Source organism: Macaca mulatta, chromosome 10 (assembly GCF_049350105.2).
Source record: "Macaca mulatta isolate MMU2019108-1 chromosome 10, T2T-MMU8v2.0, whole genome shotgun sequence".
NCBI classification, from domain to species: Eukaryota; Metazoa; Chordata; class Mammalia; order Primates; family Cercopithecidae; genus Macaca; species Macaca mulatta.
Genome location: NC_133415.1, coordinates 87750778 through 87764278, shown reverse-complemented (window position 1 = coordinate 87764278; position 13501 = coordinate 87750778). Strand labels below are relative to the sequence as shown.

The following is a 13501-nucleotide window of genomic DNA, read 5'->3' as shown; positions in this document are numbered from 1 at the left end:
CAAAAAAAAAAAAAAAAAAAAGAGCAGAAGGATGTATGGGCAATGCCATCTCCTGCGTAAAAATTGGGGGAGAGAGACATTTGTGCATCTGTATGCTTATGTATGGATGGACTGCCTTTGGAAGTCACCCAAGAAAGCTGGTAACAGTGTTTGGTAGCTGGGGGCCAGGGAAGGGAGGGACAGTGATTTTTTTTCCCTTATATACCCTTTGAACTTTAAATTGTGTATGTATAACCTATTTTTAAAGTGTTTGCTAAATGAATGAGGGTCACTTCCAACATGATCCTTGAAAAAAACAAACCCCTACTCTGTGCCAGTTGGGAGGGGCCTGGGTGAGGGCTGGTCCTCAGAGAGTGGGCCCACTGCCTTCAGCCTGAGGTCAAGCAGCCTAAGTCTGAGTCCCAGGGGTACCCTCTTTCCTCCAGCCCAATGGTGGACAAGATGTGTCCATGCAAAACCATCCCAGAGCAAATGGTGAGCCAGGAGGCAGGCTTCCCAGCTTCTAGGCCAAGCAGCAGGAGGGGGCGGTAGGAACAGGCTCCTGTCCTCTTCCCTGGCCTCAACCTCTGACTCTTCATCCCAAGCTATTCTTAGAGCCTAGATAATGCCAGCAGTTGCTGCTGCTCATATCGGCTTCCAGAACCACTCAACCCGGAGAAGCCCAGTCCCGCCCCCAGCCCCTTGTGTGCTGGCCTCCCTGCCAGGTAAGGGCATTAAGGGTGTCCTGCAGGCTCCATCCTCTATGCTGTGTGGGCTGCACACACTCAGGTAGGCCGCCGCAGGCAGGTAATGGCCTGGGTAGTGGGCCCCTCTAACACTCCCCTTGCTGCACAGCTGGAAGAGACAGGAAGGGCTAAAGGACACCCTGGGGTAGAAGGTGCACCCCCAGGCTCACCGTCCATATAGTGTGGCCCCACCGCAGGCTCCAAACAGAAATGAAAGGGACAGGGGCCATGGACAAGGCTTAGCTGAGTGGAGGGGAGAAGGGGTGTGCAGACCAGGAGCAGGGAGGGGCCTGGGAGGCCAGCCTGGAGGAGGGAGGAAGCTAACAAGAGGAGGTCAGACTTTCCAGCTCGCTATATGACCTTGAGTAGGTCTCTCTTCCTCACAGAGCTTCAATTTCCATCATCAAGTAGGCATAACCTTATTCCACTGGGTTGTGGTATGGATTCAATGGAATAACACATGCAAGGAGCTTAGCCTGTGCCTGCCCCATCATACGCACTATGGAAATGTCTGGTGATATTCTCACTAGCTCCTTCAGAGCAGGCAATGTTTCTCTTTCTGCTTTGCATCTGCAGGGACTAGGTCAGGCCTGGCACATGTCAGGACTGCCTCTTGAAATCCTTGCCCTGCCATTTACAAGCTGAGTGACCCTGGGCAAGTTACATAACCTCTCTGAGCCCTGGGTTCCTTCTCTGCAAAATAAATACACAAAGAAGACCTGCCTTGTAATGTGGTTGAGAGAAATAAATGAAACGAAGTGCTCAGCCTATGGGAAGATGTCAACAATTTGAGGATGCGGCTGTGGCTCTGTGTATGGTGGGGTACTATGGCAGGAAGCCTTGGGTCTGCCACTCTGTGGATGGAATCTGAGACAGTGCCCAAGGCAGCCAACATTCTGGAAGAGAGGTCTTAGTGGCACCCACATATGAAATCCCAGGATGTGGTAAAACCACCCCACAAATCCTGGACCAAAGCCGAGGCCCTGCCTGGGGTCTCAGGATGGGCTTGCCCCAGCCTCGGTCAGTTTCCTATGTAGTTCAGCGCCTCAAACAAATACTCTCCCATGCCCTTCAAGTTGGGATTGGCATCAGGTTTGCTCTGAAGGTTCAGGAGTCTTAAGCTGCTGGGGGACACACAGGCACAGATGGTTAATCATAGTTGTCTAACCTGGTGGAGTGGGGATCAGGAGAACGCCTGTTCTCCATGAAAGACCAAATAGTGGTGGAGGGCAGGGGGTGCTGTGGCTCTGCTCTTACCCTTGTGATCATGGTCAATCAGCTTGAGGGGTGAGGGGCAGAGGGAGGCCCAAAAGGCTAAGCTGGGCAACCTACCCAGAGGGTCTGAGGGTACCACCGCTCTATCTTGAGTGTCCTGAGGGTGACCCTGCTTGCTCCCACACCTGAGGGCACACTGCCTACCTCCCTGTGACTTTGCTAACTCAAGGACAAGAGACCTCCTTGAGCAGAGCCTTCTGATTTTTTTTCCATGGGCTGAAAATTTTATTAGTACAAATATCTCTATCATTCTATTATCTAATGCTTTGGGCCTTAAATTTCTTTTTTTTTTTTTCTTCTTTTTTAGATGGAGTCTCACTCTGTTTCCCAGGCTGGAGTGCAGTGGTGTGATCTCGGCTCACTACAACCTCTGCCTCCTGGGTTCAAGTGATTCTCCTGCCTCAGCCTCCAGAATAGCTGGGACTACAGGTGCGCGCCACCATGTCCGGCTAATTTTCGTGTTTCTAGTAGAGACGGGGTTTCACTATGTTGGCCAGGCTGATCTTGAACTCCTGACTTCATGATCCACCTGCCTCGGCCTCCCAAAGTACTGGCTCACAGGTGTGAGCCACCGCGCCCGGCCCCCGTTTTTTTTAAAAAAAAAATGTTTAAAGACAAGGTATCACTGTTACCCAAGTTGGAGTGCAGTGGCATAATCATAGCTCGCTGTAGCCTTGAACTCCTGGCTCAAGCAATCTCCCTCTCTCAGCCTCCCAAGTAGCTGGGACTATAGGCATGTACCACCATGCCTAGCCAAATTTCATTTCTTAATTAAAATTTCTATTGAGATAATTGTATATGCTCATGCAATTGTAAGCAATACCACAGTAACTCTGTAGTATTGACATTGATATAATGTACCGATCTTATTCGGATTTTCCCAGTTTTACATATACTAGTGTGAGTGTGTGTGTGCGTGTGCACGCATGCACATCTGCATGTATTAAGTTCTATACAACTTCATCATCTGTGTCAATTCATGGATCTTCCACCGCCACCAAGATACTGAACAGTTCTAACAATAAAAAGTTGTTGCCCTTATATAACCACACTAACTTCCCTCCCATCTTTAACCCCTAGCAACCACCAATCTGTCCTCTGTTTCTAAAACGGTCATTCCAAAATGTTACATAAATGAAATCATATAGTGTATGTACTCTTTTGAGATTGGCTTTTTTCACTCCACATAATTCCCTGGAGATTCTTCGAAGGTGTTGCTCATTTCATGTTTGTGTCTTTATTGCTGAGTGGTACTCCATGGTATGTATGGATGCACCACAGTTTGATGGACCGTTCACCTGTGGAAGGACATCTGGACAGCTGTCAGTGTGAGGTGCCACCTTATCACCTGGGCCCTGGGGGCTGAGGCCACCCACCCTCCAACCCACCTGGGAGTCAGTGGGATGCAGCCTCCAAATTCTTGTTCCAGCTTTCTAGGACCAGAAGCCAAGAAAGCTCCCCACCCTCCCCATGCTCTTTCCCAGCCTAGGCATCAGGATTCAGTCCCTCCCAAATATGCAAACACCCAGTTCTCAGGGACAGCAAGAAGACAGTCTTATGGGCCTTGTTTAAACATGTTGGCTATAGATCTATATGTTGACCCTGGCCTGGAGACCCAGCCTGACCTGGCCCTGCCAACTGACCAGCCCCATCTACAGCAGCCCCACCCTCTCACTCATACCACTTCAGATACAGTGGCCTTCTGAGAGCTTAGAACTAAACCAGCTCCTGTCTCAGGGACTCTGCATCTGCCACTTACTCTTTCCCCAGACTGGGGCGTGGCTGCTTCCTTCTTCTCGAGTCTCCACTCAAATTTCACCTCCTCAAAGGGGCTTCCTTTGACTACATTAGCTAAACTAGGTCCTTTCTATAAAGGTTCTCTCTTCACCCTCTGTATCACATGTCTCCATTTCTGAATGTATTACACTTATGGCTAAGTCTGCTTATTATCATCTGTCTACCCCACAAGACAGGTCTTTCTTGAGACCCAGGAGCAGGCAGACGCCTTTCTGGGTCCCCAGCAGCCAGCATGCCCAGAAGAGGCACCCATGTGCTTGCTGATGGGCCATGTTCCCTGGGGTGAGGCTTCTGCTTTTGAGAACCATCTTTCCCAGTGGCCTCTCGCTCTGCTCCCTGCTGCGCACGCATGCCAGGCCCAGTGAATATTCTGACTCCTGTTTCCCACCCAAGCCTGGGCAAGCCTCTCTTTTCTTTGCTCTCCTGGATTCAGCTGAGCCAGGTTAACCATACGGCACGATGCCTAAGAGTTCTGGAGTCCAACTGCCTATGTGCAAACCCTCAGTTGCTCTGTCTCTTTGATCTTCTGATTCCTCATCTATAAAACAGGAATAAGCCAGGCGTGGTGGCTCATGCCTGTAATCCCAGTACTTTGGGAGGCCAAGGCAGGAGGGTCACTTGAGGCCAGCAGTATGAGACTAGCCGAGACAACACAGTGAGACCCATCCCTATTTTAAAAATAAAATAAAATGGGAACACTATTAGTACTTGTCCCATAAGAAATTGAATGAGATAATATCTATTTTTAAAAAGAAAAGGCATAAGTGCCTGGCACATAAGAGTTCGACATATAATCATTACTATTCATTTTCTTATTATCATTAAGATCATCTCCAAACTCAGTAGATTAAACAAGGAAAATTCATGTCACACCAATATAGAGATCATGAAAAAGTCCCAGAAAAAGGGTCATTCCAAGGGTCACTTGGGCCCCTGTGACTTCTCATCCTTAGGCAATTCCCTTGTTTTTTAATTTTACAAAATTTTTTTGTAGAGGTGGGAGCTCACTGTGTTGCCCAGGCTGGTCTCTATCTCCTGGTCTCAAGTGATCCTCCTGTCTTGGCCTCCCAAAGTACTGGGATTACAGGCATGAGCCACTGTGCCCAGTCCTAGGAATTCTCTTTTGGCTTCACTCTCTCTCCACTCCCTCCCTTCTTAGAAAATTCAAGGAGATGGAAGGGCAGGATGATAGCCTCTCCCTGGGGAGAGAGAGGCTCCCATCACTAGTTTCAAGGTGACAACCGTCCTCTCCCTCATCTAGAGTTGTCAGCCTGCCCCAACATTCTCTAGCTCCACGGTGTCCCTACAGAGAGCCACACAGTCTAGGCCCAGAGCCCTGCCATCCTCCAACCACAGGCAGAATAAAGGGTTATTGCCTCCCCAAAGAGCTGTACCCCATCTGCTTCCATGCATTCATCCATCCAACCATGTAAACACTGAAAAACAAATCTTGCTATTAATCTGGAAAATCACAATGAGACACTGTTTCACAATCACTAGACTGACAAAAGCTAGAAACCTTGACAATTCTGCCTCGGTGAGGATGCAGAATGAGGGCAATTCTAATACATTGCTAGCAGGACTGCACATTTGCAAAACCATTTGGGAGAGAAACTTTGTATTACCTCGTAAGTCTGAATATGCTCACGACCTTCAACACACTGCATAGGAGGCATCTATTAGTCTTTTTAGCATGTATAGTAATAGAATACTAGAGAACCCAAGTGACGATTCACAGGAGAATAAACAAACAAAATGTGGTATTTTTATGCAATGAAACCTATAGAGCAGTGAAAATGAATGAACTAGTTACCCTTAAAACATGGATAACTCTCCTGACATAACACTGAAAGAGAAAAGCAGGCTGCACAAGAATCAAACAATTTACCACTTAAAAGTGCAAATACCATGAAAAACTGTCATATATTGTTCAGAAATACACCTAATAAAAGGATAAAAATACATAAGACCTACCTCACATCCTATATAAAAATTAACTCAAAATGAATCAAAGACTTAAATGTAAGAGCCAAAACATAAAACTCTTAGAAAAAATAAGTGTAAATCTTCGTGACCTTCGAATTAGGCAATGGTTTCGTAGATATGACACTCAAAGCACAAGCAAAGAAAAAAAATAAATTGGACTTCGTCAAAATTTTAAAATGTGCTTCAAAAGATACTATCGAAAAACAGAAAAGACCATCCACAAAATGGGACAACTTACTGGCAAATCACAAATAAGGAAGGGTCTACTATCCTGAATATATAAAGAATTCCTACAACCCAACAACAAAAAGACAAATAACTTACAAATAAGCAAAACATTTAAATAGACTCTTCTCCACAGAAGATATACAAACTGCCAATAAGCACATGAAAAGATATGCAGCATTATTAGTCATTAGGAAAATGCAAATCAAAACCACAATGACCAACTAGGATGGCCATAATCAGACAAGTACAGTGGGACCTACATATCCATGGGTTCCACATCTGTGGATTCAACCAACTGCAACTTGAAAATATTTGAAAAAAATGTTTCATCTGTACTGAACACGTACAGATTTTTTCTTTGTCATTATTCCCTAAACAACATAGTATAACAATTTATATAGCATTTACATTGTATGAGTTATTGCCAGTAGCATAGAGATGACTTTTTTTTTTTTGAGACGGAGTCTCGCTCTGTTATCCAGGCTGGAGTGCAGTGGCGCGATCTCAGCTCACTGTAACCTCTGCCTCTGGGGTTCAAGCGATTCTCCGCCTCAGCCTCCCTGAATAGCTGGGACTACAGGCACGTTTTCGCCATGTTTGCCAGGCTGGTCTCAAACTCCCGACCTCAGGTGATCTACCAGCCTCGGCCTCCTGAGGTTCTGGGATGACAGGTGTGAGCCATTGCACCCAGCCGAGATGACTTAAAGTACATGGAAAGGACAGTGTGGTGGCTTTCGCTTGTCGTCTCAGCTACTTGCGAAGCTGAGACAGGAGGATCCCTTGAACCCAGGAGTTCCAGGCTGCAGTGAGCTATGATCGCACCATGGCACTCCAGCCTGACAGAGTGAGACCTTGTCTCAAAATAAACAAATAAAAATAAATTTAAATATAAAATAAAACAAAATTAAAGAGTATACGAGAGGATGCACATAGTTTATATGAAACACTACACCATTTTATATAAGAGACTTAAGCATATATGAGACACTATATCATTTTATATAAGGGACTTAAGTATCCTTGGATGTTGGTATCCATGGGAGGTCCTGGAACCAATTCCCCACAGACACAGAAGACTGACTGTATTGGTGAGGATGTAAAAATTGGAACTGTCATACAATTGCTGCCACTTTGGAAAACAGCAGTTCCTCAAAAAGTTAAACATATACTTACTGTATGATCCGGCAATTCCACTCCCAGGTATCTACCCACAAGAACAGAAACCATTCACACAAAAACCTGTACATGGCTGTTCATAGCAGCATAGTTATAATTATTTTTGAGACAGGGTCTCACTCTGTCACCCAGGCTGGAGTGCAGTGGCACAACCATAGGTCCCTGCAGCCTTGACCTACTGGGCTCAAGTGATCCTCCCACTTCAGGCTCCCTAGCAGCTGGGACGACAGGCACATGCCACCACGCCCGACTGATTTTTAAATTTTTTTTGTAGAGAGCCCTATGTTGCCCAGGCTGGCCTTGAATTCCTCAGCTCAAGTGATCCTCCTACCTCAACCTCACAAAGTGTTGGGATTACAGGTATGAGCCACCACTCCTGGCTATAGCAACATTATTCTTAAGAAATAATAAAGTGGAAACAACCCAAATGCCTATCAACTGATGAGTGGAGGAACAGAGTGTGGTGTATCTGTACAATGGAAGACTATTCAGCCATGTGAAGGAATAAAATTCTGATCCACGCTACAACATGGGTGAACTTTGCAAACATCATGCTAAGTGAAAGACGCTAGTCACAAAAGGCCACGGATTGTAGGATTCCATTTACATGAAATGTCCAGAATAGGCAAATACATAGAGAAAGAAAGTAAATTACTGGTTTCCAGGGGCTGGTGAGGAGGAGAATTGAGGAGTAACTACTAATAGGAATGAGGTTTCTTTCTGCAGTGATGAAAATATTCTGGAATCAGACAGTGGTAATGGTTGTACAATCTTGTAAATATACCAAGAACCACTGAATTGTACACTTTAAAGGGGGAATTTTATGGTGCCTGAATGATATCTCAATAAACATTGCATAGGAATAATAAACACCAAATCAGGAGAGTCTTTATTTCTTGGTTTGGGGGTCAGTCATAGAGGGAAACAAAAAGGTCTTTATCTACATTAGCAGTGTTTCATTTTGCAAGCTGGATGGTAGGTACACAGGTATTTGTTCTATTAATTTTTATACATTTCTCAGTGTTTTCATAATAAATAAAATGTGAAAGTATTTACTGGGCGTCAACCTGGATCAGGTACTGGGTTACATGAGTGGTGCAATGGTGAATCAAAACAGACCCATCCTGCCAAAATTAAGTGGATACATAAGTACATAGCAAGTGGAGAAGAGGGTCTATAAGTAAGTTATCTCCCCTTTCTAGGCTTCTGTGTCCTCACGGATGAAATCAGAGCCAAACTAGGAACCTGTTAGTAGAAGGTTTCTGAGGATCCCAGGGGCCTTGAAGTGTGTCTCCCCTTTTTCAGCCCACACACCTCAAACACGACCAGGGCACTGACCCTAGAGTTGGCCCTGGTGCCATCAATCATCACAAGTGGGCCTAAGGCAAAGCCCAACTTCAATCAGTCTGTTTCTTCTCAGTAAAATAGGGTAACTTCTCCCTCCCAGGATGACTGTGGGGGTGTAAATGAGATAACACATATAAAGTGTCAGGGACAGGCCTAGCACACAGTAAATCCTCAACACCTGGGACAGTCCCCACTTTGATTCCACAGGCATTTCCTGAGCAGCAATGCTGGCCCAGGCCTGTGCTAGAGGCTGGAAGACAAAGGAATTCCACTCTGAATGGCCAAAGCAGTGGCCCCCAGCCAGGTGGGGAGACGGCCTCATAAACAACAGTACCAGGCAGGGTGATGTCACTGCTAAAAAGAGACAGCAGCCATGTGCACAGACGCAGACCACGTGTGATGCAGACCCTGGGGCTGACAGAGATGTTCCAATCAAAAGGCACAGTCCAGACTTGGAGAGAGGCCCTCGCAGGGAAAAAGGCAAGACACAAAGTTAAGGGATTGGCCTCCATTCACAGTGAAGTACATCCCTGCATACTTTTCTTCACCTAATTCAAACTCAAATGTTCCCACAAACCCCAAGAACAGAGGATGCAATGGATTCAACAGTTAGCGTTGGGAAGTCTGAGCCCATGGCATGTCCCAAGGTACATGTGTGGGAACACCACGGCTGACAGTACTGCTGTGATCTCTGGTAAGTCAGGATACCTCTTCAAGCCTTCCTTTCCCCAGCTGTAAAATGGAGGCTATAAAGATACTGATGTCATAGGGAGGTAAGGGAAAGTGAGATAAGCACTGTAAAGTCATCAGCCAAGTACCTGGCACTTAGCGACCAGCTCAACAAAGGGTAGTTATTGTTAGGAAAAAAACAGATTTCACTTTGAAAGTGAGGAAAGCCAGAGGTGGTGGCTCACGCCTGTAATCCCAGCACTCTGGGAGGCCGAGGCAGGCAGATCACGAGGTCAGGAGTTCGAGACCAGCCTGGACAGCAAGGTGAAACCCTGTCTCTACTAAAAATAAAAAAAATTAGCTGGGTGTGGTGGCGTGTGCCTGTAATCCCAGCTACTCGGGAGGCTGAGGCAGGAGAATTGCTTGAACCCGGGAAGCAGAGGTTCCAGTGAGCCAAGATCGCGCCATTGCACTCCAGTCTGGGTGAGAGAGACAGAGACAGAGACAGAGACAGAGACAGAGAGAGAGAGAGAGAGAGAGAGAGAGAGAGAGAGAGAGAGAGACCCCATCTCAAAAAAAGAAAAAGAGAAAAAAAAAAGAACAAGAAAGAAAAAAATAAAATGAGGAAAGTGGGATTTGGAGAGGTGAGATGACTTCTCCACAGTCAGGATTCAAACTCAGGTTTGAGACACCAGAGACTCAGTGCAAATCATCTCCCTCTGCTTCGGAATCTTCATCAGGTTCCCTATAGTCTACTACATGGATTCCATCCTTGCCAGAGAGTGAGGATCCAGGAAAGGCCTGGGGCCAAAAAGACCCCTGGGCAAGTTCCCCAATCCTAGGTTTCTTGATCTGAGATCCCCAAGTGAGCCTGAGAAAGTCTGTGAATTCCTCCACGTAGTTGATGCAAAATTTTATGCCTAATAGATCTCAGACGAGTCTATAGCCTCAAAAGTGACCAACCATGGACTTGACCTGGCTTAGCACGGTTTCTTATTCACCCAATGGAGATATGATTTCTACCCTGAAAGGCTGTGAAGGGATCAAATGAGGCAATTTGTGAGAAGTACTTGAAACATCCTCAGCTTTCATTAAATGGTTTCCTTCTCTTTCTCTCTCCCCAACCTATTTCCATTGGTTAGCAAATATTATTGAGCATCTGCCATGTGGCAGGCACTAATTAGTATAGGTCCTGGGGGTAAAGTGGTGAACAAGACAGACATGGCCCCTATTTTCATGGGGCTCACATTCTAGCAGAGGGAAACAGCAGACAAAAGCAACAATTTCAGATATGAGTAACTGCTATGAAGAAAATACAAGGCCAAGTGCAGTGGCTCACGCCTGTAATCCCAGTTTGAGAGGCAGAGGCAGGCAGATCACAAGGTCAGGAGTTCGAGACCAGCCTGATCAACATGGTGAAACCCTGTCTCTACTAAAAATACAAAAATTAGCTGGGCGTGGTAGCACATGCCTGTAATCCCAGCTACTCAGGAGGCTGAGGCAGGAGAATCGTTTGAACCCGGGAGGTTGCAGTAAGCTGAGATTGCGCCACTGCATTCCAGCCTGGGCAACAGAGTGAGACTCCCTCTAGGAAGATAAAAGAAAAGACAAAGGATAACGTGATACAGACTTATAGGGTGGGGCAGCCTCCAGGGATGAAATATTTGAATGACCAAAGGAGCCAGTCATGCCAGGATTTTGGAGGAGAGCACCCAGGCAGAGGGTGCAGAAAGGGCAAACGCTCCCTGGAAAGATTCTTAGTCAAGAGTCCTTCACTCCCAGTCCTACCACGAACTGGGTCACCTTGAACAAGTCACGTAACTTCTGAGGCTCAGATGCCACATCTACAAAATGCGAATAAAGACATCTTACCTGCCACATTGTGAGAGGATTCAACCAAAGGGCTGTTAAGGTCTGGGATCCTCCCCAAATCTTGCCATAGACACCTGATACTCGTCATTTGGCACCCATCTTGGAAGAGGGGAACCTGCACAGAGAACCCCGGGTCATGCTTTTTATTTTCAATTTCATGTTGCACTAGAAATAGCTTCTTTTGTTCCTGGTTGACCCAGTAACCTCTTCCTGCCACCTGGGGCCTATTCTAATTAATAGCTGCTTATCCCCTCAGGTACAAAAGCCAACAAGGAAAGGACATCAGGAAACATTGTTCTGGTAATAACCAGACACCTATCTACCACCATCTCCCCCCATCCTGCGACCACACACGGGAGACTGGAGGACTCAGCCCGTCCTGTAGTCAGATAATGTACATGCTTTATTTAAAGAGTCAAAAGGGGCCGGGCACAGTCGTTAACGCCTGCAATCCCAGCACTTTGGGAGCTGAGGTCGGTGGATCACCTGAGCTCAGGTGTTCGAGACCAGCCTGGCCAACATGGTGAAACCGTCTCTACTAAAAATACAAAAAATAGCCAGGTGTGGTGGTGGGCGCCTGTAATCCCAGCTACTTGGGAGGCTGAGGCAGGAGAATTGGCTTGAACCTGGGAAGTGGAGGTTGCAGTGAGCTGAGATTGCACGATTGTACTCCAGCCTGGGCAACAAGAACGAAAACTCCATCTCAAAAAAAAAAAAAAAAAAGAGTCGAAAAGATCTTGGTCCCTGGGTTGGGCCACTGATTTACCATCACCAGGAGTTCTCACTCCTAAATTTCTTTGATCTGTTCTCTTCACTGCATCTCCACAGCTGCTGCACTGGCTACGGCCTCATTATCTCACATCTTAACTCTCTCTGCTCTTTCTCTAGCCCATCTCCCCACTTCCAAACCATTTGTCACGCTGTAACCAGTGCCTAACACACAAAACTAACCATGTCTTTCCCCTGCTTAAAGCCCTTAGCTCCTGTTGCTCAGTGGAACTGGCATCTGAGGCTACCTCGCCAAGCCTAAGCGCCTAAAGTCCTGTTGGAACCCTTAGGCCCTTCCTCATTATCCACACCAAACTCCTCCGTGTCTGTAAAACGAGCCGAACAACCCTCAGAATTATATGCCTTCGCTGCTTTTTTTTTTTTTTAGGACAGGGTCTTACTCTGTCACCCAGATAGAAGTGCAGTGGCACGATCTCAGCCGCGGCAGCCTCCGCCTCCGGGGCTCAAGGATTCTCACGCCACAGCCTCCTGAGTAGCTGGAATTACAGGCACGGGCCAACATACCGGGCTAATTCTTGTATTTTTAGTAGAGACGGGGTTTCGCCACGTTGCCCAGCCTGGTCTCCAACTCCTGAGCTCAAGTGATCCACCTGCCTCGGCCTCTCAAAGTGCTGGGATTATAGGCTTGAGCCACTGCGCCCAGCCAGCCTTTGCTGCTTTTGTTCCTGCAATTTGGAACACTGTCCCCATCCCAGCCTCTCACCTCTACCCCTACCTCCTTCACTACCTACACCTTCCTAGCCATCCTTCAAGACCCCAAAAGCCATCCCTGAATACTTCAGAAAAGCACTGTTTATTGCCTACCTTATCAGATTGAAAGCAGTGGCTGTGTCTTATTCATGGTTAATTCCCTAGAAGCTGGGCTGATACATTCCATTTAACTAAAATTCTTATCAGGTGCTTCGGACTGCAGACAAGCCTATCACAACCCAGAAGGAAGAAACAGGGAAGGCACCTGTGGGCTGCCAAGCAGTGAGGTGGGGGTAGCAGTCATGAATCTGCATATTTTTAAAAGCTGCCCCAGATCCTGATGTAAACGGTACTGGAGAGTCTGACAAACACAGGGTTCCCCTCAAACAGTCCTAACTTCAGCATTCCTGGAAAAATGAAAATCCTTTCCTTTTGCCTCTAATGCTTTCCCTGCTGCTATTCCAGGTTAACAAAATAAATAGATAAAATCAGGGGGATTTTTCTAGGACCCGGCTGCGCTGGGAAACAAGCCTGGGTTCTAATACAGGTTCAGCCCCTGACGTACTACGGGCCCCTGACCCTCCCTGGGGCCTCCATTACCACGACCACCCCACCCTTATCAACTGTGTGCCCCTGAGGTAGTGAGTGTCCCGCTCTGAGCATTAGTTTCCCCATCTTCCACTGGACGTCGCCAGCTCTGACGCTCTAAGAGCTATGCATACCCGTAGCTCCCCGCCGACCCCGACGGTCCCCTCCCCTCCTTCCCAAGGTCCGTCCGCCAGGGTGCAGCCGACACACTCCTAACGCCAAGGCCGCCCTCTCAACGACTGCCCCTTCCTAGCCGCGACTCAGCGGCAAAGATATGGGTCTCTGTCCCCGCCCTACTCTTTAAGCCGGCCCGGGGCGGTACGCGCAAGCGCACTGGGTCGCATCGAGGCCCCGCCCCC

The 13501-nt window shown here is 47.1% G+C and overlaps 1 protein-coding gene across 2 annotated transcripts in view; it reads right to left on the bottom strand.

The window, feature by feature from the left end:
* The window catches only part of MYH7B (myosin heavy chain 7B), a 46005-nt gene extending 32589 nt beyond the window's left edge, over window positions 1–13416 (bottom strand). For both annotated transcript variants that reach the window (XM_077951642.1, XM_077951643.1), the window contains exons 1-2: window positions 13277–13416; window positions 11076–11190 (exon numbers count right to left, since the gene is read on the bottom strand). The gene's annotated coding sequence lies outside the window, so the exon portion shown is untranslated. The remainder of the gene's footprint in view (window positions 1–11075; window positions 11191–13276) is intronic.
* Between the last annotated feature and the right edge of the window lie 85 nt (window positions 13417–13501).